This window comes from Manis javanica, chromosome 1, assembly GCF_040802235.1.
Source record: "Manis javanica isolate MJ-LG chromosome 1, MJ_LKY, whole genome shotgun sequence".
Classification (NCBI taxonomy): domain Eukaryota; kingdom Metazoa; phylum Chordata; class Mammalia; order Pholidota; family Manidae; genus Manis; species Manis javanica.
The window spans coordinates 82,650,055-82,668,634 of NC_133156.1; positions in this window are offsets into that span (position 1 = coordinate 82,650,055).

The following is an 18,580-nucleotide window of genomic DNA, read 5'->3' on the forward strand; positions in this document are numbered from 1 at the left end:
GAGCTTTCTCAAAATTAAAAACTTTCACTCTGTGAAAGACATTAAGAAAAGGAAAAAAGCTACAGAGAGAAAACATTTGAAAACATGACAAAGAATTTTTATCGAAAGAATTTTTAAAACTCAACAGTAATAAAACATACAACATGATAAAAAATGGACAAAATATTTGAACACATACTTCACAAAGAATGTCTCTGGATTGCAAATAATCACATGAAAAGGTGCTTGATATTATTTTCCATTTGGGAAATGCAAATTAAAATCATTTTTAGTGATTAAAATGGCTTAAATTAAAATGGCTTAAATATATTTAAATGGCTTAAATTAAAAACTGACAGTACCAAGTGTTTTCAAGAACATAGAACCAGTGGAACCCTCATGCAGTGCTGGGGGGAGTACAAAATAGCACAGCTACTCTGAATAATAATTTGAAGTTTCTTATAAAGTTAAGTGTACACTTACTTCATATCCTAGGGTCGCCATGCCAAGGATTTACAGTGGAGAAATAAAAATTCATTTTCTCCAAAAAACATATACATGAGTGTTTATAGCATGTCTACCCAAAATTGCCTAAACCTGGAAGCAACCCAAATGTCTATCAATGGATGAATGGGTAAATGAATGGTAGTACAGCCTCACAGTAGATTATTACTGAGCAAATAAAAAAGAAAATGAACACTCAGTAGCCACAATGACATGGAATCTCAAAAGCATTATGCTAAGTAAAATAATTTAGTTACATACATGTTGTATGACTATATTTATATGACATTCTGAAAAAGCTGAGAGTATAGAAACAGATAATAGATCAATGGTTGTCAGCGGGAAGGAGCTGTGGAGGGTTTGACTACATAGATGCAGTAAGAGGGAGATTTTTGTAATGATGAGACTGTACTGTATTCTTATTATATTGGTAGTTACATGATTTATACATGTTTAAAACTGGAGCTGCATACACACACACACACACACATAAATTCAATTAAAACACAAGACAATTTTTCAGGCCCTGAAAATTAATACTCTTATGTTTTTTTCTTTCACTTCCACTTAAAAATTTGTTCAAAACCATATTTGCATTTGAATGATTCCAATTCTTCCCTTCACTGAAGAATGGTGGTTTTTTTCTTTTTTTTATTGAAGTATAGTTGATAACACAGTCTTATATTGGTTTCAAGTATACAACACAATGATTCAACATTTACCCACATTATTAAATCCTCACTGCACTTAGTGCAGTTACCATCTGTCAACATAGGAAGATGTTACAAAATCATTGGTTATATTCTCCATAGTGTGCTACAATCTCTGTGAACAGCTTATACTGTGATTGAGAATTTTTGTGCCCCTTTATTCCCTTTACTCTCCCCACCCTCTCCCTCAACCCCTCCCCCATGATAACAACTAGTCACTTCTCAGTATCTATGAGTCTACTGCTATTTTGTTCATTTTGTTTTGTTTTGTTTTGTTTTGTTTTTAGATTCCACAAATAAGTGAAATCACATGGTGTTTGTCTTTCTCTGCCTGATTTAGTTCATTTAGCATAATACCCTCTAGGTCCATCCATGTTGTTTCAAATGTCAGGATTTCTTTTTACAGCTGAAAAATATTCCATCGTGTATATGTACCACCTCTTCTTTATCCATTCATGTATTGATGGGCTTTGGTTGTTTCCATTTCTTGGCTATTGTAAATTATGTGGCAATAAAGATAGGGGCACTTGTATCTTCAAATCATGGATTTTGTTTTCTTCAGGTAAATTCCTAGAAGTAGAATTACTGGGTCATATGGTATTTCTATTTTTAGTGTTTTGAGAAACCTCCATGCTGCTTTCCATAGTGGCTGCACGAATTTCCAATACTTCTACTGTGTAGGAGAGTTCCCTTTTTTTCCACATCCTCGCCAACATTTGTTATTTCTTGCCATTTGGGTAGTGGCCATTCTAACTGATGTGAGGTGATATTTCATTGTGGTTGTGATTTTAATTTCCATGATGATTAGTGAGGTGGAGCATCTTTTCATGTCTCTGTTGACCATCTGTATTTCTTCTTTGGAAAGAAGTCTGTTCAGGTCCTCCACCCATTTTTTGATTGGGTTATTAGTTTTTCAGTGTTGAGGCATGAAAATTCTTTATATATTTTGGATGTTAACCTCTTATCAGACAGATCATTTACAAATATATTCTCCCATACTGTAGGTTTCCTTTTTTTTAATTTTTAAAAAATTTTTAATTAAGGTATCATTGATATACAATCTTATGCTCAGGTTTCACATGAGCAACATTGTGGTTACTACATTCCCCCCTATTATCAAGTCCCTACCACAGACCCCATAACAGTCACTGTCCATCAGCAGAGTAAGATGCTATAGAGTCACTACTTGTATTTTCTGTGCTATACTGCCTTCCCCATGCCCCACCCCCCATATTATATGTGCTAATTATAATACCATTTAATCTCCTTATCCCTCCCGACCCACCCTCCCCAACCCCTTTCCCTTTGGTAACCGCTAGACCATTCTTGGGTTCTATGAGTCTACTGCTGTTTTGTTCCCTCAGTTTTTTCTTTGTTGTTGTACTCCACAGATGAGTGAAATCATTTGGTACTTGTCTTTCTTGGCTTATTTCACTGAGCATAATAACCTCTAGTTCCATCCATGTTGTTACAAATGGGAAGATTTGTTTTCTTTTTATGGCTGAATAATATTCCATTGTGTATATGTACCACATCTTCCTTATCCATTCATCAACTGAGGGACACTTAGGTTGCTTCCATGTCTTGGCTATTGTAAATAATGCTGTGATAAACACAGGTGTGCATCTGTCTTTTTGAATCTGTCATCTTGTTTTCTTTGAGTAAATTCCTAAGAGTGGAATTCCTGGGTCAAATGGTATTTCTGTTTTGAGTTTTGTGAGGAACCTCCATATTGCTTTCTACAATGGTTGAACTAATTTACATTCCCACCAACAGTGTAGGAGGGTTCCCCTTTCTCCAAATCCTCACCAACATTTGTTGTTGTTTGTCTTTTTGATGTTGGCCATCCTAATTAATGTGAAGTGGTATCTCATTGTGGTTTTAATTTGCATTTCTCTGATGATTAGCGATGTGGAGCATCTTTTCATGTGCCTGTTGGCTATCTGAATTTCTTCTTTGAAGAAGTGTCTGTTCAGATCCTCTGCCCATTTCTTAATCGGGTTATTTGCTTCTTGGGTGTTCAGGTGAGTGAGCTTCTTTATATATTTTGGATGTTAACTCCTTATTGGATGTATCATTCATGAATATATTCTCCCAAATGGTAGAATGCCTTTTTGTTTTGCTGATGGTGTACTTTGCTGTCAAAAGTTTTTTAGCTTGATGTAGTCCCACTTGTTTATTTTTGCTTTTGTTTGTCTTGCCTAAGGAGATGTGTGCAGGAAAACATTGCTCATGCTTATGCTCAAGAGATTTTTGCCTATGTTTTCTTCAAAGAGTTTTATGGTTTCATGTCTTACATTTAGGTCTTTAGTCCATTCTGAGTTTAATTTTGTGTGTGAACTTAGACAGTAATCCATTTTCATTCTCTTGCATGTAGCTGTCTGGTTTTGCAAACAACAGTTATGGCAGAGTCTGTCTTTTCACCATTGTACATTCATGGCCCCTTTATCATATAATAATTGAAAACATCCGTGGGTTTATATCTCAGCTCTCTATTCTGTTCCGTTGATCTTTAGGTCTGTTCTTGTGCCAGTACCAAGTTTTTTATTGCTGTGTCTTTGTAATGGAGCTTGAAGTCAGGGAGTGTAATTCACCCGGCTTTGTTCTGTCTCAGGATTGCTTTGCCTATACAGGGTATTTTTTGGTTCCATATAAATTTTAGAAGAACTATTTGTTCTAGTTCATTGAAAAGTGCTGCTGATATTTTAACACAGATTGCACTGGATCTGTAAGTTGCTTTGGGTAGGATGGCCATTTTAACAATATTAATTAATCTTCCTATCCATGAGCATGGGATAGATTTCCATTTATTGGTGTCTTTTTTAATTTCTCTCATCAGTATCTTACTGTTTTCAGAGTACAGGTCTTTCACCTCCTTGGTTAGTTTTATTCCTAGATATTTTATTCTTTTTGGTGCAATTGTAAATGGAATTATTTTCCTGATTTCTCTTTCTGCTAGTTCATTGTTAGTATATAGGAATGTAACAGATTTCTGTTTATTGACTTTATGTCATTCAATATTGCTGAATCCTTTTATTTTAATAGTTTTTCTGGTGGAGTCTTTACAGTTTTCTATATACAGTACCATGTTATCTGCAAACAGTGACAGTTTAACTCCTTACTTACTAATTGGGGTGCCTTTTATCTCTTTATCTTGTCTGATTGCTGTGGCTATGACTTCCAAGATTATGTTCAATAAAAGTAATGAGAGTGCACATCCTTGTCTTATTCCTGATCTTAGAGGGAAAGCTTTCAGTTTTTTGCCATTATGATGTTAGCTGTGGGGGTTTGAATATGACCTTTATTATATTGAGGTATATTCCCTGTATACCTATTTTGTCAAGAGTTTTTATCATGAGTGGATGTTGAATTTTGTCAATTGTTTTTCAGGCATCTATTGAGATGATCATATGGTTATTATCCTTCTTTTTGTTAATGTGGTATATCACTTTGATTTATAAATATTGTACCATCCTTGCATTCCTGGTATAAATCCCACTTGGTCATGGATGATTATCATGTATTTTTTAATTTGGTTTGCTAATATTTTGTTGGGGATTTTTGCATCTATGTTCAACTGTGGCCTGTAGTTTTCTCTTTTTGTGATGTCTTTGTCTGGTTTTGGTATTAGAATGATGCTGGCCTCATAGAATGAGTTTGGAAGCACTCCTTTTCTACTTTTTGGAATACTTTAGGAAGGATGGGTATTAGCTCTTCTTTAAATGTTTCATGGAATTTTTCTGTGAAGCCATTTGGTCCTGAACGTTTGTTTGTGGGAGTTTTCTTATTACCAATTCAGTTTTACTACTCGTAATTGGTCTGTTTAGATTTTCTGTTTCTTCCTGAGTCAGTCTTGGAGCACTGTACTTTTCTAGGGATTTGTCCGTATCTTCTGTGTTTTTCAATTTATTGCATATAATTTTTCACAGAATTCTCTAACAATTCTTTGTATTTCTGTGGGGTCAGATTTAACTATTCCTTTTTTTGTCTCTGATTTTGTTTATGTCTTCTCTCTTTTTTTCTTGATCAATCTGGCTGGAGTTTTGTCTATTTTGTTTATTTTCTCAAAGAACCAGCTCTTGATTTCACTGATTTTTTTCTATTTTATTATTCTCTATATTTGTGCTCTAATCTTTATTATGTTCCCCCTTCTATTATCTTTTGGTTTCATTTGTTCTGCTTTTTCTAGTTTCTTTAGTTGTGAGTTTAGACTCTTTATTTGAGATTATTCTTGTTTCTTAAGGTAGGCCTGTATTGCTATGTACTTCCCTCTTAGAACTGCTTTTGTGGCATCTCACAAATTTTGAACAAAAAAATGTTTTATTTTGTTTTCATTTGTCTCCTTGTATTGCTTGATTTCTATTTTGATTTTTTCATTCATCCTTTGGTTATTTAGATGCATGTTGTTTATCCTCAATGTGTTGGTGTCTTTTTTGTTTTCTTCATAAAATTTATTTCTAGTTTTCATGCCATTGTGGTTTGAAAAGTTGCTTGATACAATTTCAATCTTTTTAAATTTATTGAGGCTCTCTTTATAGCCCAGCATGTGATCTATTCTGAAGAATATTCTGCATATATCTAATAAGTCCCTGTGTTCACATGTGTCATTCAATACCATTGTTTCCTTATTTATTTTCTGTCTCGATGATCTATCCATTGATATAAATGATGTGTTAAAATCCCTTAGCATTATTTTACTACTGTCTGTTTCTGCCTTGAGGTCTGTTAGTATGTGCTTTATATATTTAGGAGTTCCTATGTTGAATGCATAAATATTTACAATTATATCATTTTGTTAGACTGATGCCTTTATCATTTCATAGTGTCCTTCTTTGTCTTTTGTTACTTTGTTTTGAAGTCTATTTTTCTGGTATAAGTACTGCTACTCCTGCTTTTTTCTCCCTTTTATTTGCATGAGATATCTTTTTCCATCCCTTCACTTTCAGTCTGTATAGGTTTTTAGATTTGAAATAAGTCTCCTGTAGGCAGCATATAGATGGGTCTTGTTTCTTTATCCACTCTGACACCCTATATCTTTTGACTGGTGCATTCAGTATACATTTATATTTCAGATGGTTATTGATTGATATGTACTTATTGCCATTTTATTAATTGTTTTCTCATTGTTTTTGTAGTTCCTCTCCATTCCTTTCTTCCTCTCATACTCTTATTATTTGATGGTATTCTTGACTGTTTTATTTGGTTTCCTTTTTAAATTTTTTTGTGTATCTATTATAGGGTTTAGGTTTGTGGTTTATCATAAGGTTCATGGATAGTTCCTTAAATGTATAACAGTTTATGTTAGGTTGATGGCGCTCTATTTTGAGCACAATCTAAATGTACTTCTTTTTTATTTTGCTTCCTCAGCAACACTTTATGTATTAGATGTCATAATTTGCATTTTTTTGTGTGTGTGTATCCCTTGACCAATTTTTTGTATAGTAGGTTTTACTACTTTTTTTTTAAGTTTATACTTTCATGGTAAGTAATTGGTCTACTACCTTTACTGTGGGTTTATTTTCACAGGTGAAAAATATTTAGGTTTAAGAACATTTCCATCTACAGAAGTCCTTTTAACATATCCTGTAAGGGTGCTTTAGTGGTGGTGAATTCTTTTAACTTTCATTTATATGGGAAAGTTTTAATCTCTCCTACAATTCTAAATGATGACCATGCTGGGTGGAAGATTCTTGGTTTACAGTCCTTCTGTTTCAATGCATTAAGTATTTCAGGCTACTCACTTCTGGCCAATTTCTGCTGACAAATATGCTGAAAGCCTTATTAAGGTTGCCTTTACAAGTTATTTTTTGCCTCTCTCTAGCTGCTTTCAATAACTTCTCTTTATCCTTAACCTTTGTCATTTTAATTATTATATATCTTGATGTTGTCTTCCTGGAATTCCTTTTTTTAGGTGCTCTCTGTGCTCCCATGTCTATATCCTTCCTCAGATTGGAGAAGTTTTCAGCAATTATTTCTTCAAAGAAACTTTCTACTCCTTCATCTCTCTCATTTCCTTCTGGTACCCCTATTATGTGAATATTGTTTCATTTGGAGTTGTCACACAGCTCTCTAGCACCCTCTCATTTCTAGAGATTATTTTTTCTCTCTGTTCCTCCAGCTTTGTTCTCTAATTCCCATCTCATTCATTGTCTCCTCTACTTGCAGCAATCTATTATTCATTCCTCCATTGTATTTTTTCATTTCAGTTACTGTATCCTTCAGCTCTGAGTGACTATTTTTATGCACTTATATCTTTTTGTTGAAGTCCATTTAGCTCTCTTTCTGGTCTCTTATCTGTACTTTTGTTTGAAACATATATCTCTGTCTCCTTATTTTGTCAGAGTTTCTCTGTTTCTTCCTTTGTATTAGATAGATCCACTATGAAGATTCTTGGTTTACAGTCCTTCTGTTTCAATGCATTAAGTATTTCATGCTACTCACTTCTCGCCAGTTTCTTTAACTGACTTTTTATAAATGACTTTATAAAGAAGGAGTCCTGTGGTGCCCAGACGTGCAAAACTCTATGCTCACCAGTGCCTGGTTCTTCCTGGTGGTGGAGTACCAGTTGCTGTTGGTGGACTATGGATGGAGCCACCTTTCTGCCTTTCTGTAAGCAGTGGCTGATCTTAGTCCACCACTGGTGGGTCATCTAAGCCAGCCCTTTGCAAGCAGTACAGCAGTGCTTCTGCTGGGATTGTTGTGAGCAGAGTTGCCCTCTGCATGCCCAGCAGTGATGGTGGTGCTGGGTGGGTGGGGCAGGTGCACAGGGGAGTGCATTGCAGCTGGGTTGCCACTGAGAAGGGAGGAGCATTTGGACTGGCTCCCTTAGGCACCTGTTCTGTTGGACTGAGAGAAGGCCAGGAAAGCTGGGAAAGTCTCCCTCCACCTGCCAGACAGCAAAGTCTGACTGCTGCTGGGCTGAACTGGATGGGTGGGGTGGGCAAGTGCACAATGAGGTGCCTTAGGGCTGAGCCTCTGGTAAGGGGAATGGAGCATTTGGGCTGGCTCCTATGAGTGCCTGGCCAGTTGGGCTAAGGGAAGGCTGGGGAAGCATTTTCTACTTGCCCTTTTTCCTGCAGGGGGAGCTCCCTCTGGAACCTTCCTGCTGCTAGTAAATCTTTCAAATTCCTGCCTCTGTGTTGGGTCTCAGGAGGACTGGTGATGAAGTGTGCCTCAAAAGCAGCAAGAATCTCAGCCTTCCACAGCACTCCAACTCTCTCTGTTATCAAGTCCCTTTAGTTACCAAAGCCCAATGTGTTCTGGACTCATATACTCAGAGCACATCTCCAGGCCAGTTGTTCAGAGTTCCTGAGTGTTCATGCTCTCCTTGCTCTGTTCCTCTCTCTCCTGCTTGTGGGCTGGGATGGGGGAAGGGCTTCAGTCCCAATCCATCACATATCTGCCACTTTACCCTTCTTTACCTACACCAGGTATATATGGTCTATTCTGCAGTCTTCAGGTCGTTTTCAGGGTTAGTTGTATTTGCTGTAGTTTCTTCATTGGTGTGTATAGGGGAGGTTTCTCCTTTCCTTCCTACTCCACCATCTTTTTCACCTCCTCAACCATATGTCAATTTTTAAAAATAATAATATTAGCCCAAGATTTCAGTGACCTGGAAATTATTTTCAAGCTGGAAAACTAAAAAACAATTACTATTGAAATAAAAAACTTGCTAGAATTAAAAAAGTTAATTTCATGAGTAATATTTACTTTTCTTCTATTTATAGATAATGTAAGAATCATATTTTGGTTGTTGCTATTTAGCAAGTTCCCCAAAATGTGAACTGTTAAGAGTTTTACTTGAAATTCTTTTAATTAGAGACATCTAAAACTCAAGCTTTTTTTTTCTTTTGTATGTAAAGGCTGAACTTACTCTAGTTAAAACACTAATAATGTTAACTAAATAACTTTAGGGTTTAAAAAATGGTGTCAGATCTTTAAAACTTTGAGAGATAATTTTTAAACTAGAATTCTATGCCTAGGCAAAACAATAATTGTGAGTGGGGAATAAAGACCTTTTGGATATAAAAAATATCTTGAAATAGTTACTTATCACACATTCTTTTTTAGGAAGCTGTGAGAACAAAAAAAATGTAAAATAAGAGTGTAAGCCTCAGGATTGAGGACAAAGGAGTTAAATCTGAAGACTCAGAGTTTAGGATAAGATAATAAATGAGTATTTATTGAAGGGAGTGGATAAACTAAGAAATCATACCAGCTTTGATCAGGCAGGGACTGCAGGTCATGTTGAGTTATTTTGGATATATGCTAAAATTAATGAGAACTTTTAAGAAAAACGGGATCAAAAGATCACTCTGCATGGAGAATGGATTGAAAGAGGCAAATTTAAGGTGTAGGGAGATATTTGAATGGCTAATAGAGGTCCAAATAAGATAGTGAGAATGAAGCTGGAAAGGAGGAAGCAATTTAATCAGCTTCACTTGATGATGAGTATAAATAAGAGAGAATTAGAGAATGAAACTAAAGTTACTACCAGGGCCAAAAAGTGACCTGTGTTACACTATTTCCTTCAAGGTTTTCCAATACTTAATTGTAGTTAGGATGCCAAAGTTTGGAAAAATAAAGTCTTAGTTCTGCATGTGAAAAGGTAGATTTTTTTTCCCCACAAAGAGTGCTGTTCATCCCAAGAACTGAAAATTAGGGTAGGCTTTTCTAAAGACAATAAAAGCAAATGGGAGTGGTAATGCTGAGAGAGAAAAGTACAGAGGATGAGAGGAGGAAGGAAATATTCTCAAAGAATACATTCCTGAAATGGAAAAGCTCTTTAAGGTTAGTGGCTAACCCTATACAAATTAACCTGGGAGCATCATTATTGTAAGTCTTCAGCAGGTGCCAAGCAGGGCTCTGGGTAGACTATGCAAAGTAATTGACATGGGGAGTCCTAGTGCTGAGTAACTCTGCTCAAGTAACTGCAGGCATTAGAACAGACTTGTGGGTTTCCACTTTCTGACATAATCCTAGCTCAACACAAGACATTTTAGTGGACGCAGAGAGGGTGATGCTCGAAGAGTGGGACTCTCCTGTGTCCTGCCCTTCCAACCTCCCTGTTAATCCCTCCTTGGGCAAGAATTGGTAGAATAACAGCATTTTAGCACTCACTTTTTTTAACTCCAGGAGAAAATGTGTTCCCAGCCCAGGACAAATAAACCTTTGAGGCCAAAATCAATCAAAGGGAAACAAACTGGGGAAAAAAAACATTTTTTGCTTACAAGAAGTCGCCTACCGCTGCTCAACCATGTCTCTCCCCTGTCCTAGCTGAGAAGAAACCAAGAACACCTCTCCAAGCCTGGCACATGGCCTCTTCTCCCACCCCTTTTAAGCACCTATTTATGTGGAGATGGACTACTTCTCTCCACCCCTTGTAAACACCTACTGATATGGAGATGGACTAAGGCCAGACAAGAGATTCTGGAAATATTGCAATTTTACCCACAGCCCACCCTTCCAGAAATCTCACCTCACAATTTACTCACTCCCCATCTTCCACAATGGCCCCTGTGCAAGAAAACTGGAGCACTGTAACCAGACTAATAACATACATTAACAATAGCAATAAAATCATGACAATCCTCAGGTCAGAGGATCCAGCGAGGTTCAAAGTCCTCTTCAGATTAAGTCGGTAGTTCACTCATCCACAGGAGGCCAGTATCTGAACTTATAGGGAGCTCAGCACTAATCAAGCAGCCACTGCAGCCAGGCTGTGGATCCAGGCCACAGCGACTGTAGAAGAAAATAAACTTAAGGGTGATAAGATACATGTTTTAATGATACCAGCATAGGCAAACCTAGTCCATCAGGTAGAATGCATGTGAGAGAGTGGTCCTGTGATAAGACAAGAGCAAGAAAGGGATCTCATCCTGGTCCACCAGACCTTCACTCCCTTTCCTGTGGGAGTTACATGTGGGTCAATGTATCGGACTGCGGGATATACATGAACTGGCCATAAAGATAAAACAAAACTGCCCCCTAAGATGCTCTTACCACCCTGCTGTTTTAGGTACACTACCATGATCTTTCTGCTGTTACTCCAGGAACACACAAGAGGCCAGCTTTCAGTCCTTTTCCCAAAGGTACCAGAAGGGCCAGCTATCACTGGTCCATGTGTCAGTATGTTCAGGGTCACGTACACTCAACAAAGTCTCCAGGGATTAATGCAGGTGGGGATGGCAGCAACATGTTGCTCTGCTGGCCATATCCTGGCTTCAATAACTCCTCTTTGGTTTTCACACACAGTTGTACAGGAGAAGCAGCAATGTGAGTTAGCATGTTCACAGAGCTCAAGGCTCTTTTTCAGGGCTTTACATTCAACACCATAGCACTGTCCATAAGCGAAACCAGCCCTTTAGACTATTGGTGTCTGACTTCAGGCCATATTTCAACAAACCATTGTACCTCTGTATCATGCTTGCCCCACTAGGGTATTATGGTACATGAAACTTCCACTTTCTCCTAATTGCTGCACTCATTTTTGTAATGCCATGTCCAGTAAAGCGGGTGCCTTGATCACTCTCAATCACCTGTGGCTGGCCATAGGCTGAAAAGAGACACTCTAGGCACCTTTTGGTCATTAGCTGATCTGCACAACATGCATGAAAAGTGACCAACAGTCTAGTAGCTGTGTCCACATAAGTAATGACATACCGATACCCTTCTGATATGGGCAGAGGCCCAATATAGTCTATTTGCCACCTGACGAGGGGTATCGACCCCTTTACTATTGTCCCATGTTGCTGCGGGACTCAGTATAAGTCCCTCTTAGAGCACATAAGGCACTCCTTCCAGGTTCTGCTGACTTCTTCAAAGGTCAACGGCAAGCCTCAATGACAGGCTACAGCCCACATTGTCTTTTGCCCCCCCATGTGCAACAAATGCTGATGTTACCATTGGACTACATCAGAGGCAGGCTTTCCTTCTAACCAATGCATCTGCTTCATCATTCCCTGGTTATGCCAAAGGCAAATGGCCAGTCACATGATATACAGTAACTGTCTTAGTCTGAGCAGAGGCCCATAGGTCTTGCCACAATTATTGCCCTGAAAGGGGCCAGTGACCAACCATCCAGTTGGCATGGCACAATGTCGATAGCCACAGGGTCAAGCCCTAATAGACGGCCCAGCTGTCAGTACAAACAACTATAGGAGAGGACTCCTAAGTGATCATGAGCCATACTGCCTTCAACTCCTCCCATTGACCGCTCTTCTCCTCCCAGCCCTCCATCCATATTGTCTTAGTCTTAGGATGGAAAGACACAGCCCTCTACTTTGAGGGCTGCCCATGACTGGAGCCATCTGTGTACCAAACATCTTCACTATAGGGACTTTTCCTTCCTGATAAGGGCTCTCAGCTACCAATTGCTCAAAAGCAAGTACTTCCTGCTTTCCAGTTGTATATGTCACTGGCCCCAATAAGCATTGGAATTCTCCACTTAAGGAGCTAGTAGAAAGAGTGGTATGCTGTTGTAAGTATGTGCCCCATTTGGCCAGTATAGGTGTTTGTGCCACACCTTTCCGTGGCCTTTGGGTCCAGTCTCACATCCACCCCCAATGAGATAGGTGGTTATCACCTTGGTTGAAGCTGTTCCAGTGATGGGCTCAGTAGCCAGCAAGGTGTGGTACATAGCAGCCAGTTGCTTCTCTATCAAGGTGTACCAGACCTCTGCCTCTTTCCATAGTTGTGACCAGAATTCAGTAGGTTGGCACTTCTGTTCAAGGTGCTGCCAAAGGCCCCATCCATAACCATCTTTGGTTACATGAACATGTAGCTCACAGGGCCTTGATGAGTCCATTACACTCAAGGCCTGTACAGCCTTGACTGCTTGCCTAGCAGCAGTAAAAGCAGCTGCACATGTTTCATCCCAGTCCCACCTGATGCCCTTTCATACCAACCAGTATAAGGGCTTCAGAATTTGTGCCAATTGCAGTATAAACACTTTCCTGTAGCCCAAAAGACTCCAAGACTCTTGTAATACTCCCAACGGTGGTAGGGGTAGGGAAAGCCTGCATCTTGTCTATGACTGCTTCTGGAATAACTTTAGTTTTATCCTACCAGACAAGCCCCAAGAACTTTGCAGACAAACTGGGTCCCTGTACCTTGGTGCTATTCACAGCCCATCCTTTCTCCTTTAGATGCTGCAGCGTTCTAGGAACTGCCCCTTCTAAAACTGCAGGAGAATCAGATGTGAGCATAAGATCATCAGTTAGTGATACAGCTGTGCCATTTGAGGTTTCTTCCATGTGGCCAAGTTCTGGGTTTCAAATCTGTGACAAATGGTGGGACTGTGGAGGTATCCCTGTGGAAGGACAGTGAATGTCCCCTGCTAGCCTTTCCACATGAAGGCAAACTGTTCCTGACTTTCCTGTACTATGTCAATAGAACAGAAAGCTTTAGCAAGGTCCACAGCATAATGATATGTCCCTATTTCATGACTGAGGGTGTCCCTAAGGACTGCTATAGAGGGGACAGCAGCACGCAAAGGGATTGTGACTATCCAATTTCCTGTAATATATAGTCATACACCAGGAGCCGTTCGGCTTTTTCACTGGCCACACTGGGCAATTAAAAGGAGTATGAGTAGGCTTTATGATGCCCACCTTCTCCAACTTCTGTAGAGTTCCTCCGATTTCCTGTGTTCCCCAGGCAATTTATACTGCTTAGTATTTGTCTCCCACCAAGGTACAGGCAGAGCTACAGATGGGTGCTGAACCTGTCCACTCAGAACTGCCTTTACCACATGCACCCTCAGTCTGAACTCACCTGCAGAGGTCTAACCATGGGCCCTGCAGGATATCAACCCCCAAAGTATATTCAGGGATGGGAGAAAAGTACACAGTATACTCCTTTGGGGGTAAATACCCTATTCCCAGTGGGATTTGAGCTTTCTTCACTCTAATTGCCTTACCCCCATAGCCATTGTCATAGCCAGGGTTCCAGCAAAATGCTCAGGGTTGCCATAAAGAGAACATCCAGCTCCTGTGTCCCCCAGTGCCGGGACACATTGTACATTCATGAAGGACCAATGAATTGCTAATTCTACATGTGGCTTTCAGTCCCCACCATGTCCCCCAAAGTGGGGGCCTTGATGCCCCCCTCAAACTGAAATGCCCAATTGTCCTTCTGTGTGGGAGAGGGTCCAAGCAGAGCCTGAGTGCTGTCCCCCAGGAAGTCTTGCAGGGACACAGGCTGGATATGGGGCTGTGCCTCCAGTTTCTGTGTCCTGGACCTCAGCAGCTAGAACTGCTGCTGTGACTTTAATTGGTGTCACAGTTCTAGCAAGACCCTATTGGGCTGCCCATTGTGTTTTTCTTTCACTACCCCCACCTTTATCAAGTCAACCCACATCTGGGTCTTTGAGACCTTCATGGGGCCATTTGCACCTCTCCTTTCAGTCATAGCCCATAGTTCCTTCCACGCTCTTATATTTCAACCTCCCCAGATCTGCTGAAGTATGAGTAGCCTCACTTATGGGTTGCCCTATGTGGGGGGCAAGAATAGTCACTAGAGACCCCAGAGAGAGATGGAGGAGCTGTATGGAGCACCAGATTTCTCATTCCTATAGTGAACAACTCCTCAGAACCCTTGGGATCCATATTATAGATGATATTTTTCATGCCCAACTCCCATAACACCTGCTGGAGCTCTGCATATGTTATCCAGCTAGTGGTTAAGCATGGTAAATCATCCGGATTAGACCAAATTGCCCTGATGGCTGCTGTCAGCCAATCCAGAAGCTCCTGGTTCCCTGAGGTGTGATGGGCACTTTGCTATCACAGCTGGAGGGAAGGGTGAGTTTTCAGGGAAGCCAGTCTTTTCATTCCAGAACCCAACATAACAATGTTTTCCACTCCTATATCCCAGAGATGCAAAAGACATGTACGCAGTGGTTCCGACAGCTTCTGCTGAAACGGGATGCTCATGTCCACTAGCTCATCCTGAGCATAGGGGCAGAACATTGAGTGCTCCACAACCTAGGAGGGTGAGGCTTCTCCCCCTGAGGAAGACATGGTTGTTGCAATTTTTACTTTCTTAATTACAACCGGGTGGACCTTTAATACAGGAGAGGCTGGTGCCTCAGGCGGTGGCCTCGGCAACAGATCAGCGGCCACACCCCCTCATCCTCTCCTGACATCACCTCTACCATCTCTGGGGCTGAAAACACTGCTCTTTCCTCCCCCTCCCCCATGGCCTCCTGCAGTGCAGATTCTCCTCTTGCTCCTCCCCACTGCTAACATTATCTTTCAGGAATGCGACCTCTCTTCTCAATAACTGTCTCTCTTTCTTAAGGGCATCCCATGACTCATCACCCAGCTCCTCCAAGGAATGCCAAAGTGTTTCTCTCTCCTCAGTAACCCTTTCCACTATCTCAAGAAACAAACATCCTGCAATCCAGGCTGCTCAGGGCCTCTAAGCAGTCGTCTATCTCCCAGAGGGCTAATTCCACAGCTTCCAATGTCTCCACCCTTCCCCAATTCTGGGGAAGGGTCCACCCATCTAGGAAGTGCTTTACCCTAGACCAGTTCCCTTCTAGAATCTCCCTGTATGGAAGCCCCATGAATGGGTGGTTCCTGGGTGAAGCTGCACCATCCCCAGGGTGGTCCCCACCCCTGCACCTGCCACTGGGGAATCCCCATAATCCAGGGGTTTCCAGGTATCTTTCACCGTCTCTAGGGGTAGCCTGCCCAAGCATCACACCCATGCATACAGATTTCAGCTTCAGAGGTCCTGCTGACTATTGCCAGGTGTAACTTGGGTGGAAAATGTGTTCCCATCCCAGGACAAACCTTTGAAGCCAAAATTAGTCAAAGGGGAGAATGAAGTAGGAAAAACCTGTTTATTGCTTACAAGAAGTCATCTATTTCTACTTGTCTGTGTCTCTCCCCAGTCCTGCTGGGAAGAATCCAAAATGCCCTCTCTGGTTCAATGTGTGCTGGTTTCTTCTCCCGCCCCTTGTAAGCAACTATTGATAGATGGACTACTCTCCACCCCTTGTAAATACCTATTGATATGGAGATGCACTAAGGCCAGGCAAGAGATTCTGGAAATATTGCAGTTTTACCCCCACTCTTCTAGGGAAGAAAGTATCACTAGGGGATCACCAGTTGCTAGGGAAGAAATCTGAGTTCCCAGCTTTCTCTTTGTAAAGCCACTCTAACAGGAATGGGGTGTGGAAAACGTTAGTCTCTGAATTGTCTGAACTATTAGAAAGGAAGTAGAGCAAGCGAATCATGATAGGAAAGAAATATGAACTGGAGATGCCAAATAGAATTCAAAACATTTAATTTGAATAATCCACAGATATAAATTTATTTTCTACCCCCAAAATTGGTAAAGTGGAGAAGTCTTGTGTATATATAGCACAAGAATATCCAAATCATAATATAAATGAAAAATATTCTTTCACCTTTCATAACATCAAATATGAGGTAGGCTAGAAACATTTCTATAAAGCAGGAATATGAAGCTTTTGTCTGGTAATCTCTCCCATCACCTAAACAGTCATTCAGTACTTTAATGGCAGGTTTTGTAAGGCAGGACCAATTCCCATGTTAAAAAAATGACTGCTTGACTAAGGCTTTGTAGACTAATGACTTGACTAAGTAGACTAATGACTACATAATAATTACTTCTGCAATGTGTTTGCTTGTTGTAGAGATAGGACCAAATTCACAGTTGAGAGTGTTGCAGAACTGATGAAAGGAGAAAGGATATTTATCTTGTCTGTCACTTAAACAAATTAACATTTTATGCATATATGGAGCCCTCATTTTCATTCACTTATAATTATTGGAAATGTTTTTTAAGATTTCACATTTTCCATTAGATTATGGGTCCAGTTGTTAGGTTAGTTGGAAATCAGACTCAAATAGATAACAGACATATTATGAGTTTTTAGCAGGACCAAGTTAAATAAATACTATTTTCATAACAATTACATAAATATTCTTTGTGGCACAAAACAGGGTTCAGTACTGGAAAATAAACTCACCTCACTTCGGTGATTTTGGTTTCATGTGGAGAAAATCCTACTCTTAGTTTTAAAGTTTTGTTTTCTGTTATCCTATCTTAAAACCTTTTTAAAATGTGTGGTTCGTCTGCCTGAGCAGAGTTTGCAAGACCAATTTACAGTAGGGACCATGTAATGCTGATAAAAATTGGTATTTGCTCTTTTCACTGGCATCACATTGCATCTGTTTTTGTGACAGCATTGGATTCAAAAATTAAGCACAGCAGGAAGGATGATCTTGTATATATTCAAAATATATTGCATATAGCATGCTTTTATGGGGAAAAGGCCAAAAAAAAAAAGCCCTCTACCTCTACTGTATTTCTGAAAAATTAAGCCAGAGGAAAAAATAATATAGTCCTTCCTCTAAGAAACTTTCATCTCCAAAATTTACCAGCATCTACTCCTAGTGTATCATTTTGACTAGAACACATATGATAAGATTATTTCCAGTGTTATAACCAACCAAAATTTCCTGATTTTAAGATAGTAACCTCTATGTTGAGAAAGTATTCTAAAAAAACAGAAAACAAAAATGTACAACTCAACAAATTAACCCAAACAAATATCCAGGTTATGGTCAGACAGATCAAGAAATAGAACCCTGCCAACACCTTAGAAATATTCTCATGCCTCTTATGAATTACAGTATGGGACTCTAAGTTCTGTAGTTTAGTTTTGCATTTTTAAACTTTATACAGATAAAAATCTTACAGTGTATATTTTTTACTTCATTTCTGGTGTGTTTTACCCCAAATTATGTTTGTGAGATTTATTCATGGACAAATATACATATAATTCCTTCATTTTTGTTATTTTTTTCATGGTCCATTGTACAAATACACATTAGTTATATAGTCTATCGTTGATGGGCATTTGGGTTATTTCCAAATCTTGGATATTATGAATGATGTTGCCATGAGTATTGGTGCCTCTTTTGGTGCATATATACATGCATTTTTATATGTCTAGGAATGAAATTGCTAAATCATGTAGTAGGTTCAGCTTTAGAAGATAATTCTAGAAGATTGTCTAACATGTTTAAAGCAATTTGTATTCCACTAGCAGGCTATGTGAGTCCCTGTTACTCTATATACTTAGCCACTAACTGGTATTTAGTAATGTGTGTTTTTCCCATAAGCCTAGCCATTTTGTGGGTATGAAGGGTGCAATATTATTATTTTTACTTGCATATTTTTAGTATGTTGAGCATTTTTCTTATGCTTATTGGTCACTTAGATATCCTTTGTTGTAAAGTTTCTGCTAAATATATTTTCTATTTTTCTATTGGATTATCTATTTTTTTCTTATGACTTGAAACAGTTTTTATGTTTGAGCTATTTGACTATTATATGTGGTGAATATA